The sequence below is a fragment of the Suncus etruscus genome, chromosome 14 (genome assembly GCF_024139225.1).
Source record: "Suncus etruscus isolate mSunEtr1 chromosome 14, mSunEtr1.pri.cur, whole genome shotgun sequence".
In the NCBI taxonomy this organism is placed as follows: domain Eukaryota; kingdom Metazoa; phylum Chordata; class Mammalia; order Eulipotyphla; family Soricidae; genus Suncus; species Suncus etruscus.
In genome coordinates this window covers 11,337,376-11,352,803 of record NC_064861.1, presented here as the reverse complement: position 1 = coordinate 11,352,803, position 15,428 = coordinate 11,337,376, and the positions used below count along the sequence as shown (strand labels likewise).

Here is a 15,428-nt window from a genome sequence, read left to right as displayed (position 1 = left end):
ATATGTTCCCCCATGCCAGGAGCGATCTCTGACCATACCAGGAGTAACCCCTGAGCGTTACCGAGTGTGGCCCAAAAACCAAAGAAAAAAAAGAAAGAAAAGTTGGGGCCTTCTTTAAAATATATTTCCCCTTTGTACTGGAAATTAAGGACAATGGAAGCCCAGTGGACTTTAGAAATTTTGTTGCATCTGTGAAGAATGCAGATTATTTTAAGTAAAGAACAACTATAGGTTGTAGAGACTTCAGCAGAAGCTTTTGTCTTCACTCAGTCTCTTACTCTTTTCTTAATCAAGGAAAGTGCCCCTTTCTTATCATCTGGAAGTGAGACTAGACCAGTCTGGAAAACAGACCACTGTATGGAGTGGGTCAGTAGATACTGGTTTATCTGTGACCATGTCCTGCCTAGCTGACACACAAATTTTGCTAACTCTCAGAGCAAAGATGAAACAATAACCATCATCTGGCTGTATAATACCCATCAGGGTTAAGATCTCTGGAGTACCTTGTTGTATTTTAGAATTTACAATCATGGAAGTTTGCTTTATCCTAAAGTTATTGATTTTTGTTGGCTATCCCATTTGTTACTGTTTTGGTTGTTCATCTAACTGAAGAAGAACCCAAGGGGATTTTTTTTTGCCTTGCCCATTATCAGGAATATATCAGATTTTTATTAGTTAAGATGAGTTTGTGGGGAACAAAGAGCAGGTAAACACCGTTTATGTTTCCAAATTAAAAATGACACAAGGCAATAATTCTTTCTTTGGCCATGCTGGAAATAAAGGCAAAAAAATGTTTTTCATAATAATGCAAGTCATTTCACTCAGTTCATGAAATGATTTCCCCAGTAGATACATTGAGTTAGAGTCAGAGATGGGGCAATAGAGGGAACGACACTATTCTAATGTTAATGTATTGCAAATATTATCATTAGTGCAAGGTGTACATAGCACATTAATAGACCTCAAAGTCGCTATTGTCCTTCATTGAGCTCCCATTCCATGTGATTGATTGCCACACTTTTGCAGCAGAAAACCCTGTCCTGAACTTTTCTGCGTTCAGCCACTGGAATTTTTTCGGCCAGTGTCAGCGCTCAAAAAGGAATTTTTTCTCTCTCGGATTTCATAGGCAAACGTGGCACTCTACAATCCAAGATTATGCAAATCTTCCAGAAGCATCTAATCAATCACTGTGGTGTGAGAGGAATGCAGCTGATGGCTGAATTTGCTTCTGTTGGAATGTATTCATGTGGAACGTCCCACTGAGTGCATGACATCACAACAGCTCCAGGTCCTTGAAAGTCTTGAGGATGATTAGCTGGAGGAATGGGCTGTTTCTGCCAATCATAATCCAGCAGAGCTGCCTTCTTTTTAGTTCTGGAGATGGGCGAGCAAAAGGGAGGGAGGCTAAGCGAGCGACGACAGCTAAACAAGATGCACAGCAGCCTGAGCAAACCCAGAGCAGAAGCAGCTGGTATTCCGGTGATTAACTAGTTCTCAGAGCCTTTTGCTGCATTTGGTCGCTCCCCGGTGTAATGTTCGTGTCCAAAAAGGAAGCTGCTTTTTTCACGGTGTACTGAACAGAGGTTTGAATCATTCCAGCTGGCTGCTTGTTTTGAAAAGGACCGTGTGTGTATAAATAAAAAAGAGACTGCTGGAAGAGTTCAGATACTCGGACCGGAGCTCAGGAGTGCTCTCGGAATATTGCTGAGGCAGATTGTCTGGACTGAAAGCTCCTTCTAATTGACCTGGAGCCAAGTGACTCTGAACACCGGAGATCTTATTTTCTATCTCGTGATAAATTCAAGTTAGGAAAAGAGGGGAAAATAAACATTGAAAGGCTTCTCTAGGTAAGTTATTGCAGACATTTACTGCAACTGATATGGGCATAATACATGACTAGCTTTCTGAGCTATGTAAACCAGGTGAACACAATAAAGTTTATTTGCGATGTTTTATAGAGAAGCAATCAATCGTAAGAAACCCAAGTCAGTTTCCTGCTCAGCATATGTGGGCTTACCTGTCATTTCGCTTTGTAAGGAGTATTTTCCTTCTAAGTGGGAAATGCACTTCTGCCTAAAGATAAAACTTGAAAGTATTTTAAGCCAGAACATTGGCTTTTACTTAACAACTCACTTGATAGCGATATAACCATTTCATGTTGGAATTGTCAACTGTACAAACTAAATGTCCACATTTCAGAGTTAAGCTGTCAGTGTTTGCCTAAAATTTGTTGCTGTGAGTGATAGCGTGGCATTCAAATTACTCAGGAGGGGACTGCCTCTCTCTGGACCAGCGATTTATAGGCATGCTCTGTTCTAACAGTCTGCTTTAGAGAAACAGTTATCACAGATACTGAAATCCTTGATACAGTCATAAATTGCTCTTATAGAAATAGATGCTTTTCCAAAAGCTCCCATTAGGAATAAGAACTAAATCCATGAAACAATATGCAGCATGTGCCACAAGCATAGAATTGCAGGAGAACAAAGCAGTTGTACACTCTACCTGTAAATACCTTCTACTTTCTGATACACAGGATTTTTTTTTGAAAATGAGCAATATTTGAATAGAATTTTGGTCCCTTCTTCCAATACTTTAGCTTGAGGCAATAAAAAGGGAAACTTTAACCTGTATGTATTCCTTCAATTAGTCCTGGTTATGAATATATTGCATTTTCATAGGTTTTATTCATAGTAAATATAAGTGATTTTAACTCTTATCTATTGTGATAACTTACACTTTGAATTCTAGCATAGTCTTAAAAAAGTTTAGTAGTCCATTCTTTATGGTGTCTCTGCATACATAGCTTTGCTTGTTCTTACCTTGTCTTTATCAGAATATTTTCCAATATAAGATCATAGATGTTCTTAAGTAAATGAAATACACAAATATTAGTGTTTTCGTGATGGTTTTAGTTAACCTACTTACTCATCAGCTTGATACAAATTGGTTAGTTTGTGGACCAAAAGAAACTTGATGAAAAAAGTTACTACTATAATTGGTTGAATTTCCCCCCAAAGAATGGGAAATTATGATTTTCTTCAAATAGTTAAATGCTGTGGTTTTGAATATACAAAGAATAGCGTTAAGTTTTTATATTGAGATATACTAGTTAACTAGTTATAGATGCTATGTAAGGGCTTTTTCTTTTTTTTTTCTTTTTTTTGGTCTTGATTCTTTTAAGATGGAAAATTGCGTAAAAATGTGTAGCATTCCTGATAGTTGCTTCATGATAAAATTTCTGGAAATTGAACACTAAGAAAGTAGTTGTGTTTGCTTGTTTATTTTGCCTTACCTTAAGGAAAATTGGTCAGCACAAAGATGAATGCTTACAATATAATTTGTAAAAATTATGCTATATACTACTTAGAATTTAGCAAATGAAAATCACCCTTAGAGGAAAAATCAAAATGCAACATAAAAGCATGGGGAATTTTACATTGTAAAAAATAAAAACTTTATGAAAACTTTAGTATTTTCTTTTGAATAAAGTTATAATTGATGTAAATATCAGTTTCTACCAGCTGAATTTATGAACTAAGAACTATGTATAGCAAAAGCAAGGGAATGGTGACTATTATACAAATGCATACATTTGCTAATAATTTAAAGTTTCTAGATTTTATCATATCTGTAGACATATTTGCATGTATATGCTCACACTCATATTGGGGAAAGAATCATCTTCTGTGAGTATGAAAACTCATTCTGAATATAAAAACCATTATATACACACATATATGCCTATCTATAGTCTGTCCCTCAGCCCAGGAAGAATAATTTCTGTAATTAGATTTGAAATAAATTTATATTCTCCCTTGGATCTCAGGGGTATATTACTTTTCAAAAATGCTATTTAAAGGTTTCTAACCCAGTGACATATTTGTCCCTGGCTGGTCTCATGCAGGAGTGCTCTCAAACTGATTGTACAAGGGGATCATATCAACATGATATATACTCTGTTTTGTATAGTAAAAACTACTCAGTAAGAACAGGGGAGTATTTAGCATGCTGTATTTAAACTAGAAGATTCTAACTATTGCTGTCTCTCCAGATTTTGAAGGCAGCTGTGGAAACATAAAATAAAGCTAAGATATTCGCCCTGTTGGGAGTCCAGTCAGAGAAGCTTTATACCCAAAAGGCTAAATTTTTCTGGGCTGAATTAATTGATAATGCATTATTTTCAAAGTTTAAACTGAAGCATCACTTTTTAGTGCACACTATATATATAAACTTTATTCTACTGAGATATTTAAATATCAGATAGCATTTTCTGAAAACAATAAACTTTTTAAGTAATAAGTATCCATTTTCTCCCAAAGTTTTCCTAATGAAAACATAATTAGCTCAGCAGAAATACCTGTAAAATTCCATTGATATTCAAGCAAGAGAACCTAAGATGAGATATATATATATATATATATATATATATATATATATATATAATCTAGCCATTACCTTAGAGACGAAGATCAATTAAAAAAAAAACTGCCTGCAACATATGGAAACAAACCCAACTGAAGAATTGTGAAAGTTTTATGACAGAAAATGACCCAGTAAAAAATTCCAGCACGAGTGGATAGAGGCATAAGAGTATAGTATGGGCTTGTGAAGCAAGACAGCAAAACAGAATGCTAGTTTTTACCCAAAGGTACTCCCAGTAACTAAGAGGGTAAAGGGACACACATGTTGTTACTGATTCATTTTACATTTACAAAATAAGGAAGATGGGTCAGGTGTCAGACATAAGGCTACTACCTTCTGCCATCATAGAATCACATTTATTCCATCTTTAACACAGCTATGCTGTGACCAAGTGTTAAATGCTCTCTTTGTCATTATTTTCAGCAAGCCTCAGAAGTTGGTGTCAATTTTAATGACGAACTTTTATAAATACAATTCTATTTCCTAGCTTCTTTATCTCATTTATGTGAGGAGTGTTATCAAATTGTAGAGTTGGCAAATCTATCATTTCTTTTAATATAATAATTAACTGATAATAGATTCTTTCTCAAACCCAAAATAATCTAATAATTAATTCGTTGGTGTTTTTAGACAATCATGTTTTTTATGTGCATTGTAACTTAATCTCCATTTCTACTAGTGAGAATGTATTTTCTTATAACTTGATATATTTATTCCCTTTAACTTTGTAAAATGGCACTATATACTGACACTATATACAATGAAAATACATAAACTTTAAGTGAAAAAATAGATAGCAACAAATTAGCCATATTAGCTGAAAAAATTTTCATAGACTGCTTTTGAATATTTTATCAAAATATATACTGCAGTATATATTATTGTATTAAGATATATGGAATACATATAAATTATATTTATTGATATATCATTATATAAATAAATTATAATTGTGATCAATTATAATTAACTAAGAAAAGAAAACATGGTGTACTTGAGAATTTAATTTAATAAGATGATTTGAGAAAACAAAATCAGTGACTCAACAAACATATTTCTTTGTACCAAACTTTGTGCCTGTAAATGTAGGTGTGTTAAAGTGTTTGAATAATTAAATAAAGAAGAAAACTTTTGAAAACCAACATAACAATAATATACACAAAAAAATTCTTTCTATCCAAAAATAGAATTTCTTCGATTTGGATATCGCAACATCAGATGGATTTGTATTATGTTTATTTTAAAAATATTTTTGTTTCCAAGGCAAAAGTGATAACGTAGTGGTAGGTCATTTGCCTTGCACATTGCTGACCCAGGACAAACCTGGGTCTGTCCCCGGCATCCTATATAGTCCCCCAAGCCAAAAGCGATTTCTGAGGGCATAGCCAGGAATAACCCCTAATTGTCACCAGGTGTGGCCCTAAAAACAAATATATATATATACCTATATATTATCTAAATATATATATTTCCTTATTGAAAGTCTTCCATGGAATTTTATACTCAGTCATAATATTATTGTACCTAAAATTCAGCTGACTCTATATATTCAAGCAAATAGTTAAGTGAGACACCTAATCGCTTCACACTCACAAGTTTTCTTCATTCATTTTCTTCTTTGCTCCCTCTTTTGACTATTCTTTTTTACACCTTCTCATTTCATTTCTCTTTCACTCCATTTTTCTTTTATTCCCTCATTTATCTTCTTTTTATGTCTGTATCCTTCCCCCCAATGAAAAGAATACACTGCCTCTTTACTTTTCTGCTCTCCTTTCCTTTCCTCTCCATTGCTTTTCCTTTCTCTGCCTTCCCTGTCCTTCCCTCCCTTTATTTCCTCCTCTTTTCCCCAATCTTCCATCCTTTCCTTTCCTTTCCTTTCCTTTCCTTTCCTTTCCTTTCCTTTCCTTTCCTTTCCTTTCCTTTCCTTTCCTTTCCTTTCCTTTCCTTTCCTTTCCTTTCCTTTCCTTTCCTTTCCTTTCCTTTCCTTTCCTTTCCTTTCCTTTCCTTTCCTTTCCTTTCCTTTCCTTTCCTTTCCTTTCCTTTCCTTTCCTTTCCTTTCCTTTCCTTTCCTTTCCTTTCTTTACTTTACTTTCCTTTACTTTTCCTTACCTTCCATTCCTACACTTCCTACCTTTCCTTTGCTATCCTTCCCCTCCCTTCCTTCCCTTTCCTTTCCTTTTCTTTCCTTTCCTTCCTTTTCTTTCCTTCCCTTCCTTTCCTTTCCTTTTCTTCTCTTTCCTTTTCTTTCCCTTCCTTTTTGTTCTTTTCCTTTCCTTTAATTTCCTTTCCGTTTCTTCCCTTCCCTTCCATTTCCTTCGCATTCCTTCCCTCCCATTTCCTTCGCATTCCTTCCCTTCTTCCTTTCCCTGCCTTCCCTTTCCTTTTCTTCTTTCCTCCTTTCTTTCCTTTCCTTTTCCCCTTTTCTTTTCTTTTTTCCTGTTTCCTTTCCTTCCTTTCTCTTTCCTTTCCTTCCCTTGCCTTTCTTTTCCTTCTCTTTCCTTTTGTTTCCTCTCCTACTTTTATTTCTCATTCCTTTCTTCCTTCCTACATCGCCTCCATCTTTACTTTTACCTATCCTTTCTTCTTCACTTCTTTTATTCCTTCTTCTCTCCCTTCTTTTGTTTTTTTTTTTTAATTTTATTCACTTTTGCTATCTAATCATAAATGGTCTCTTGTAACATGTGATAAGCATTTGGTATATTTGGTAAGGCATAATATGGTAATTACAGCCTAAGTTAATCTGCTGACAAGTTTGAACCAGGGCATGGGCAGAAAAATACCAGAATACAGGAATAATATACACTAAACAAAAGAAGGTAAGATATAAGAAGTAATTTATGTTGAGTGGTAAGACCATCTTAAAGTACTGGGTAATCTTTTACCCACAAATTTCCATTTAATTTACTATTTTATTTTTTTGTTTTTGGTTTGGGGGCTACACCCAGTGATGCTCAGGGGCTACTCCTGGCTATGTCCTCATAAATAGCTCCTGGCTTGGGGGACCATATATGGGATGTGTGGGGATTGAACCATGGTTCATCCTAGGCTAGCATGGGCAAGGCAGATGCCTTACCACTTGCGCCACTGCTCCAGCCCCATGATCTACTAATTTTTTTATAAAAAATTATTGAATCACCATAAGACACAAAGTTAAAAATTTGTTCATGATTGAGTTCCCATTGAAAAATGTACAAGCACCCATCCCTTCACCAGTGTACACTTCCATCTACTAATGTCCTCAGTTCACCTCCCACCCTACAGTATACCTTTATAACATATACTGTTTTTCATTTTTTCCTGGTAGCCACTGTAGTTTTCAGTAATATTTCTGAAAGGCTATTTATTGTGCATTTAACATACTAAATTCCTTTAGCCATATATTTTTCTTCTCTCTTTCCATATTCTTCCCTTCATTATCAGTGGATGGTTTTCCATTCAGCAAATACAGCTTAGCAGCAAAATAACAACAACATTTATAATTTTACTAGTAATATTTTTAAATAACCCTTCTACTATTATCATAAATGCCCATTAATTATCTTTATATTTAGTAGTTGAAACATAGTAACATCCCTATACATTTCAAAGACTGACTGCCATCCTAATGGAAGAGAGAGAAGGGAAAGTGATTTTGCACATTAGGATGTTTTGGCTGGACTCCATTTCTGAATCGGAAATTCAATTGGAGACTGCTGATCCACAGAATTTGTCATGTTTCATCAGACATTTCCACAGAGCTCTTCTCAATGTTCTGAATAGTCTTTCTCGCCTACAGAAAAATCATTTAAGCCTCAGAAATAAATAAAGCGACACTAAAGATTAATCCAAGGAAAGGAAACAGATGCAGAGATGCATATGCTCCTGTGAACACATGTAAAAGTTCTAATGCTGTTCATTATTCTGAAATGCAAGAACTAAATAAAATTTAACTTTTGTTTTTCAACTCCTCTCTCATGTATTGTGATGCCAACCCAGTTGAGATTTCACGTACTACCATGAGTCAAATAAAATACTGGCAGTCACTTAAAATTACATCAGTATATTTTAGGTATTGTGGATTCTCACATTTTAGTTTATATTGCCTTTTTGAAAAGTGAAGCATTTTCTTAATAGCTACAAGGGTGATAGATGTTCACATTGGCCAGTCAAGGTAGAAATTAACTTAGGTCTTAAACTACTCTGACTCCCTATTTGGACAAATGTTAAACCTTAAGCAGAGAAGATAGGTGTGTTTTTTTGTTTTGTTTTGTTTTGTTTTGTTGCTGTTGTTCAATAATATTTATAGCACTAATAAATATTAATTATTTTTAAAGTAAATATCAGATATCCTTCAGAATACTAGGGAAAACAACATATTATTCAACACAGGGAACTATTCTCAGGTGTGAGAAGACAGCTATAAACAAATGAAGATCCTGGGACCAGAGGGATAGTACAGCAGCATGGTGTTTGCCTTGCAAGTGGGGAACCTGGGTTCGGTTCTCGACATCCCATATGGTACACCAAGCCTGCCAGAGTAATTTCTGAGTGCAGAACCAGGAGTAATCCCTGAGTGCTGCCCAGTGTACCAAAAAAAAAAAAAAAGAAACAAAAACAAACAAACAAAAATGAAGACCCAATGATAGGCCTAAAACGACTAGAATATGCAATAGAGGTTTTAGTTTGAATGATTATCAGTTAAAGCTCTAGATCTGTGGATATATTCCTGATTAATCTATTTCCAGGTAGATACTCAAAAGTGACATGGCATACTATGCTTCATCTTTCAGGGACAAAATATGATGAGTAACAACTTGCAAGAGACAAACTCACTGTAACTAATATTGCTTTTTGTTCTTAGTTTATGAAATGGTTTTATGGAGGTTAGGGTGTGACACATGGTCAGCTATACTATACTTTCTCTGGAAAGTAAAAAACAGCCATTTTCAAAAATGCAATTCTCAGTTTCAACTTTTCATAGTTTACAGTATATAAAATAAAGTATGTGAGTGAAGTATATTAAATTAGTGTAAGAACCAATATTTATTCTTAAAAATTAACGCAGTGTGGGCTAGAGTGATAGTCCAGTGGTCTGCACTCAGGAACTCATACTGGTGGTACCAGAATGGAACCATACTAACCAGGTTCAATCACATGCAGAAGAGCCAAGTGTAAGGTCTGAGTACCACTGGTTGTGGCCCCCAAACAAAACACTTAAAATAAATCACTCAGTTTCTTGGAACAATACATTATCATCTTAACATTATAATATTATAGAATAAAAGTGATTTATTAAGCTTTCCAATTGTTTACCAATTAGAAAGAAATTCAAATTTAACAAACATTGAAAATATAGAAAAGCAAATAGAGCGCAACTACAAATCTAATATGACTCACTGGGATCACAGGAACTGTGATTAGTAACTACAGACATAGGACTGACATGCTTTGTTCTAGGGTACATTCTCAAGTTCCTAATTGCACAGTCAAAAGAGACTTCTCCATACTCACTCTCTACCCCAGAATGACTTTGTCCTTTCATTCATGTTGTATTCCAGCACCTGTCATCAAAGTGTGAGTTTGTATTAAAGCAAACGATTTTGATGACAAGAGCAAGCACTTAGAGAGTGCTTGACCTCTATGCAAACATCAAGATTTTTGATCAATGAAAAATGTTTGAAGTCCTCTGGGAAACATGTCATATGAGCAACAGTTAAAAGTTAAAAAGATAACAGTTAAAAAGATATGGTACAGTCTTTTTATGGGGGGAATAATTGAAGGAGCAATGGAATTGCCTATAAATCACAGATTTTTATTTTTTATGTAAGACAAGTAGATTTTAAAAGGTATTGAGAGATTGCTTATATAAAATTTTTGGCAAAAATAAAAAATATCATTGCGACAGGAGAGATAATAAAGTGGCTAAGGTGTTTCTCTTGCATGCAGCTGGCCAAAATTTAATTCATGACACCACATTTGCTACCCCACCTAATCCTAGCAGGAGTGAATTCTGACCATAAAATCAGGAGTAAATATTAAAAAAGATGAATGTGTCCCCCAAACAAAACAAAGCAAAACAACAACAAGTCATTCTAAAAATCAGTGTTTAATCCAAGTAACAAATACAGTTTGGAGAAAACATGTCCAGAAGTTTTCTGTGGAAGAAATTTCCATTTTTGTCTAAAGTGATTACCGACGTTTTGTGTTCTTTCTTATAGCTTATGATGTTTGAATAAACATTTTCTTCATCCAACTATTTATTCATTAGTTTGGAAAAATAGGACAATTTAATTTGAATAAATAGTGATTGAGTATAATTGCACAGTAGAAATGTATTAATTATGATGCATCCCAGAGTATCCAAACAACTTTCTATAAAAGGTTGTTTTTTCAAAGTATTTAGTGTGATAAAGAAAATGTAGTTGATTATTTCTTAGCCAAATTATGTATTTTGTTTTTTGGTTTTTTGGGGCCACACCCCTTGATGCTCAGAAGTTAATCCTGACTATATGCTCAGAAATCGCTCCTGGCTTGGGGACCATATGGAACACTGGGGATTCAAGCCAGGTCCTTCCTGGGTCAGCAGTGTGCAAGGCAAACACCCTACCACTGCACTATCCTTTGGCCCCATTTATGTATTACATTTCAAGCATGCTGATTTTACATGTTCTTGACCCAGTGTGAGAAGGAAAATATCTAACATGTTATTTTTATTCTTGTTGATTAAAAAATGTATTTCTAGGCCTTTCTAACTGTTAAGGAATTATAGGGGCTGGTGCAACTGAAAAGTGAGCCCAGCCCTTGCTGAGGAGCATTTCAGTCAGGTAAACAAGTAGGAATTGATTTAAAGATGAAATGGCATCATGACAGCGTATAAGGCAGGAGGTAATGATAAATTCTACCTAAGCTTGATTCTAATTCCAGCTTTACCCTTACTTGTACTATGACCTTGAGAAAGCTAATTAACCCTTCTGTGCCTTGGATTCATGATCTGTGAATAGAAGTCATAATACCTATTTCATAGAATTGCTGGGAAAGCAAAATGCGACAATAAATATAAAGTTCCCACTACAGAGTTGAAAACACAAGAGGTGTTAAATTAATAGAATTAAGTATTAATTACATGCATCAGTACTTTGACTTTGACCTCCAATGTAACATTTTATTCTGATTTAAAGCAAGCCCTGAGTGATGAGTATTGACTGTTTCCAACTCAGAGGGAATGATTTAAATCACCTTTTGTACCGTCTCTATTACATTTTATCACATATTTTAATATTAACATCAGATCTAACTTCAAAGATCAAATTTTATTGATCAACATTTTAGTTGAGCTTTTATATTTTCAAACATTTTTTTCATATACAATTATCTTAAGGAAAATAGACCAAATACCAAGGGGAAACTATCTGGTAACAGTGCCAAATAACTTATCTTGATTTTTCTGGTATAGAGGAATAACAGAAAACATGGGTTGGTAGAAGACAAAAAAGGCAAAGTTTCAATTAAAGAGAAACCTGTTAGAAACAAATCAAATACAAATGCTACTCTTTTTATTTTTATAATTTTCCCTAATTTAAACACTGAAAATTTTTTCATGTGATGTCTCTGTGACAGTTTTTAAACTCATTACAAAAATCATTATGATTTTTTTGTTTTGTTTTTTGGGGCCATGCCCGGTGACGCTCAGGGGTTACTCCTGGCTTTGTGCTTAGAAATCGCTCCTGGCTTGGGGGCCATATGGGATGCCAGGGCATTGAACTGCGGTCCATCCTATGACAGCCTCTTGTAAGGCAAACACCCTTCCATTGTGTCACTGCTCGGGCCCCTACTTAAGATTTTTTAAATGTTTGCTAGACAATGTACCAATTTCAAATAGTTGGCCTATTTGGTAGAAGATATTAGGACATTATAAAATCTTAAACATTTTGTTGATCTTTACAATGACTTTGAAGAAAATTAGGGGGAAATGTTCTTTCATTTCTTTATGTATTTTTTTTTACATTTAGAGATCATGTAGCCTTGTGAAAATATGCCACTATATAATTTTGCTCAGCAAAAATTCTCAAAATTTATTAGACATTATTCTAGTCAACTGCTAGGGCATGTTTTTAATGGGTGGGATATTAATTCTATTTTTATCTATACCCCTGTAATCACAAATAAGAAATAGAGAGTTTGGTGACCCTCATCTCTGACTCCTGGCAAAAATTCCTTCCTCAGAAATCTCTAAGCAATAAAATGTACTTCTTTCCATTTTTAAAATATTTTTATTGAGATACTGTGAGTTGCAGTATAAGTTTATGATGGTTTAATATGTTCTTCATTCCAGCACCACAAACATCAACTCTTTCCTTCATCAACTTCCCATAAAACTGTCTTTTTAAACCACTTCCCATCATTCCACAAACTGAGTTCTGTGGACAAACTATCCAGTTATGTGGCCTTTGACCCTTAGTTGCTATCTTGCTGTGTACCTTTAAATCCCACATATGATACTGACCATTCTGATCTACCTCTTTTCTTTCTAACTGCACTCAGTTATGATTCAGGAAATGCTAATAAAAACAAGATATCATTGTATGCTACCAAAAATAGCATCTGTCAACAAATTTGGAAGTTTGCATTTCTTTAATGCTGACCCAGACTTAAACTAAAAGTATAAAAATTATATTTTGTTTTTCTACTAAAGTATCGGTATATCTTTGATTGGTTTCTTAGTTTCTACCAGATCTACCTCACCTTTCTTACTCTTTAATCACTTCCTATTCCTGATTTCCAAGACTATTTGGAAGATCACCATAATATTTTTATTCCCAATAATTTCCACCAAATAGGCTTGCTAAGTGAAGTTATTTTTGTACAATGCCTAGCATTCTTTTACAGCATTCAAAAGTAACATTTGTATTAATTTGAGATTCCAGTCTTCAAGTATTAAAATAGGCGCATCTCAAGATATGTTGTCTCTGACAAGGAGCAGAATGTTTGAAACCACTCCAAGTCTCTTCCCAATGAATTTTTATTATGCTTGTTCCAAAATTTGAAAATTGTAGATCATGGACTGGTTTCAGTTTGGAGGATAGAGTTCTTTATAAAATATGTGTATATGTTATTTTCAGGTGATTACCTAAGTCAACTACCTGGAAAAAGTGAATCCCTAAATAAAGCTAGTATTTATTTTACTTTGTCTAAAAATGAAAAGGCTGAGTCATTAGATACAAAGTAGACACAATTGAAATTGAATGGAGCATATCTGCCTTTTTAAAATGATAGTCCATTATTTTGTGTTGTGTATATTTAGCATTATTCTGAAGAGAAGTATTGGATGGAAATAGTAACTTTAAGTTAAGAAATTTAGGCATGAGTTTGGGCCACTTGGTTGCTCAGGGGTTACTGGGATCTGCACTCAGGGATCACTCGCAGAAATGCTCAGGCAATTAATTGGGATGTCAAGAATTGAATGTAGGCAAGACACAGGCAAGAGAAATACCCTATCCTCTGTTTGATGGCTCTAGCTATCAGTAAAAAAATATTAAATGTCATAATTTTTAACTTCACTCAAGTTTTTTCTAAGTCTGGCACATGACTTTGAAAGTTCACTTCTTAATGTGTAGAGGTAAAATTCAGGGACAAATGTGAAATTGTAGTAGTGGGGTGGACTTAGAATCAATAAAAAATTGTGAATTCCTGTTATGTGACATTGGAGATGTCTCATCATTTTTTTATTCGTTTGATTCTCTAGTCGCTTACTCTTTGAGTTCCTTAAATAGAGGTTTTGAGCATTGTCATTTATAGGTACTTATATAAAACATAGTATTCATTTGAAGTTTATTTTCTATTACAAGCCCTTCAAGACTATATTATACAATGTTACATACTAGTAATTTTGTGATATTGAGATCATATAATAAAAACAAAAACTAGTACTACTAACACTTTATACAAACTATATAATCAACTTTCATTATATGTCCCCTAAAGAACCTACATTTATTTCAGGAAGTATACATGATGACTGCCTTAGGAACGTGTAAGCAAGAAATTCAATGGTAGAGAAGTAATTTAGAAATAAATTTTAAGAAATAGCAATCCTTTGGGCTGGAGAGGTAGCGCAGTGGTAATGCGTTTGTCTTGCATGAGGCTGACCCAGGAAAGACCTTGGTTCAATTTCAGGTATCCCATATGGTCCCCCAAGCCAGGAGCAATTTCTGAGCACATAGCCAGGAGTAACCCCTGAGCATCACTGAGTGTGGCCCAAAAACCAAAAAAAAAAAAAAAAAAAAAAAAAAAGAAAGAGCAATCTTTTGTGACTTCTGATATAGGCAGATTATATACAGAGATTAAATGATGGCATAACTTAATTCAGAAAGATAATTAAAATGTTAAGAATTATAGCTTTTGAGAGAGTTGCCATTTAGTATAACTTGTGAATTAATATGTGTAAAATTAGAAAAGCATTAAGTTTAAATGAAAGGCCAATATAAAAATGTAATAAGTTTTAATTAATAAATTCCATTGTGATGTTTTAGGATTGAAGCATGTTATAAAATATCAGATAAATTTTCTTTTCTATATTTTATATACATTCATAGGTAAAGAAAAACACTTTTACTTTACTTTTCAATTTCCATACCTCATCATTTCCTTGCCTATAATAATATTGAGAAATGCAAGCATTTTGTTTCTTGGTTAACTGCTTTCATGATTGTCTTCTGAGACAATTAACAAGGACACAGATCAATACTAAATATAATAATAGTTTTAAAAGAAAGATTATTGAGCAAACAATTATCAGTTGATGGCAATTATTTTACTGCTTTTCACTTGAAGTTGATTTAACTAAGTGTATCGACAAAGCACAAAATATGAATATTAATAGTGGAGTTTTAAGAGAATGTTTGGTCACATCTTTAGCCTGTGTTATATTTTTTTTTGTTTCAAATCTCATTCATTTACCTCCTCCACCCCCAAACCAAATCCTTTTATTCCCTAAAATTAGAAATATTTACTCCCTTCTGTAAAAA

At 34.1% G+C, this 15,428-nt stretch overlaps 1 protein-coding gene across 1 annotated transcript in view; it reads left to right on the top strand.

Moving 5' to 3' along the window:
• Positions 1-1,427: 1,427 nt before the first annotated feature.
• The window catches only part of NDST4 (N-deacetylase and N-sulfotransferase 4), a 272,025-nt gene continuing 258,024 nt past the window's right edge, over positions 1,428-15,428 (top strand). Inside the window, exon 1 of the mRNA XM_049786876.1 lies at positions 1,428-1,847. The gene's annotated coding sequence lies outside the window, so the exon portion shown is untranslated. The remainder of the gene's footprint in view (positions 1,848-15,428) is intronic.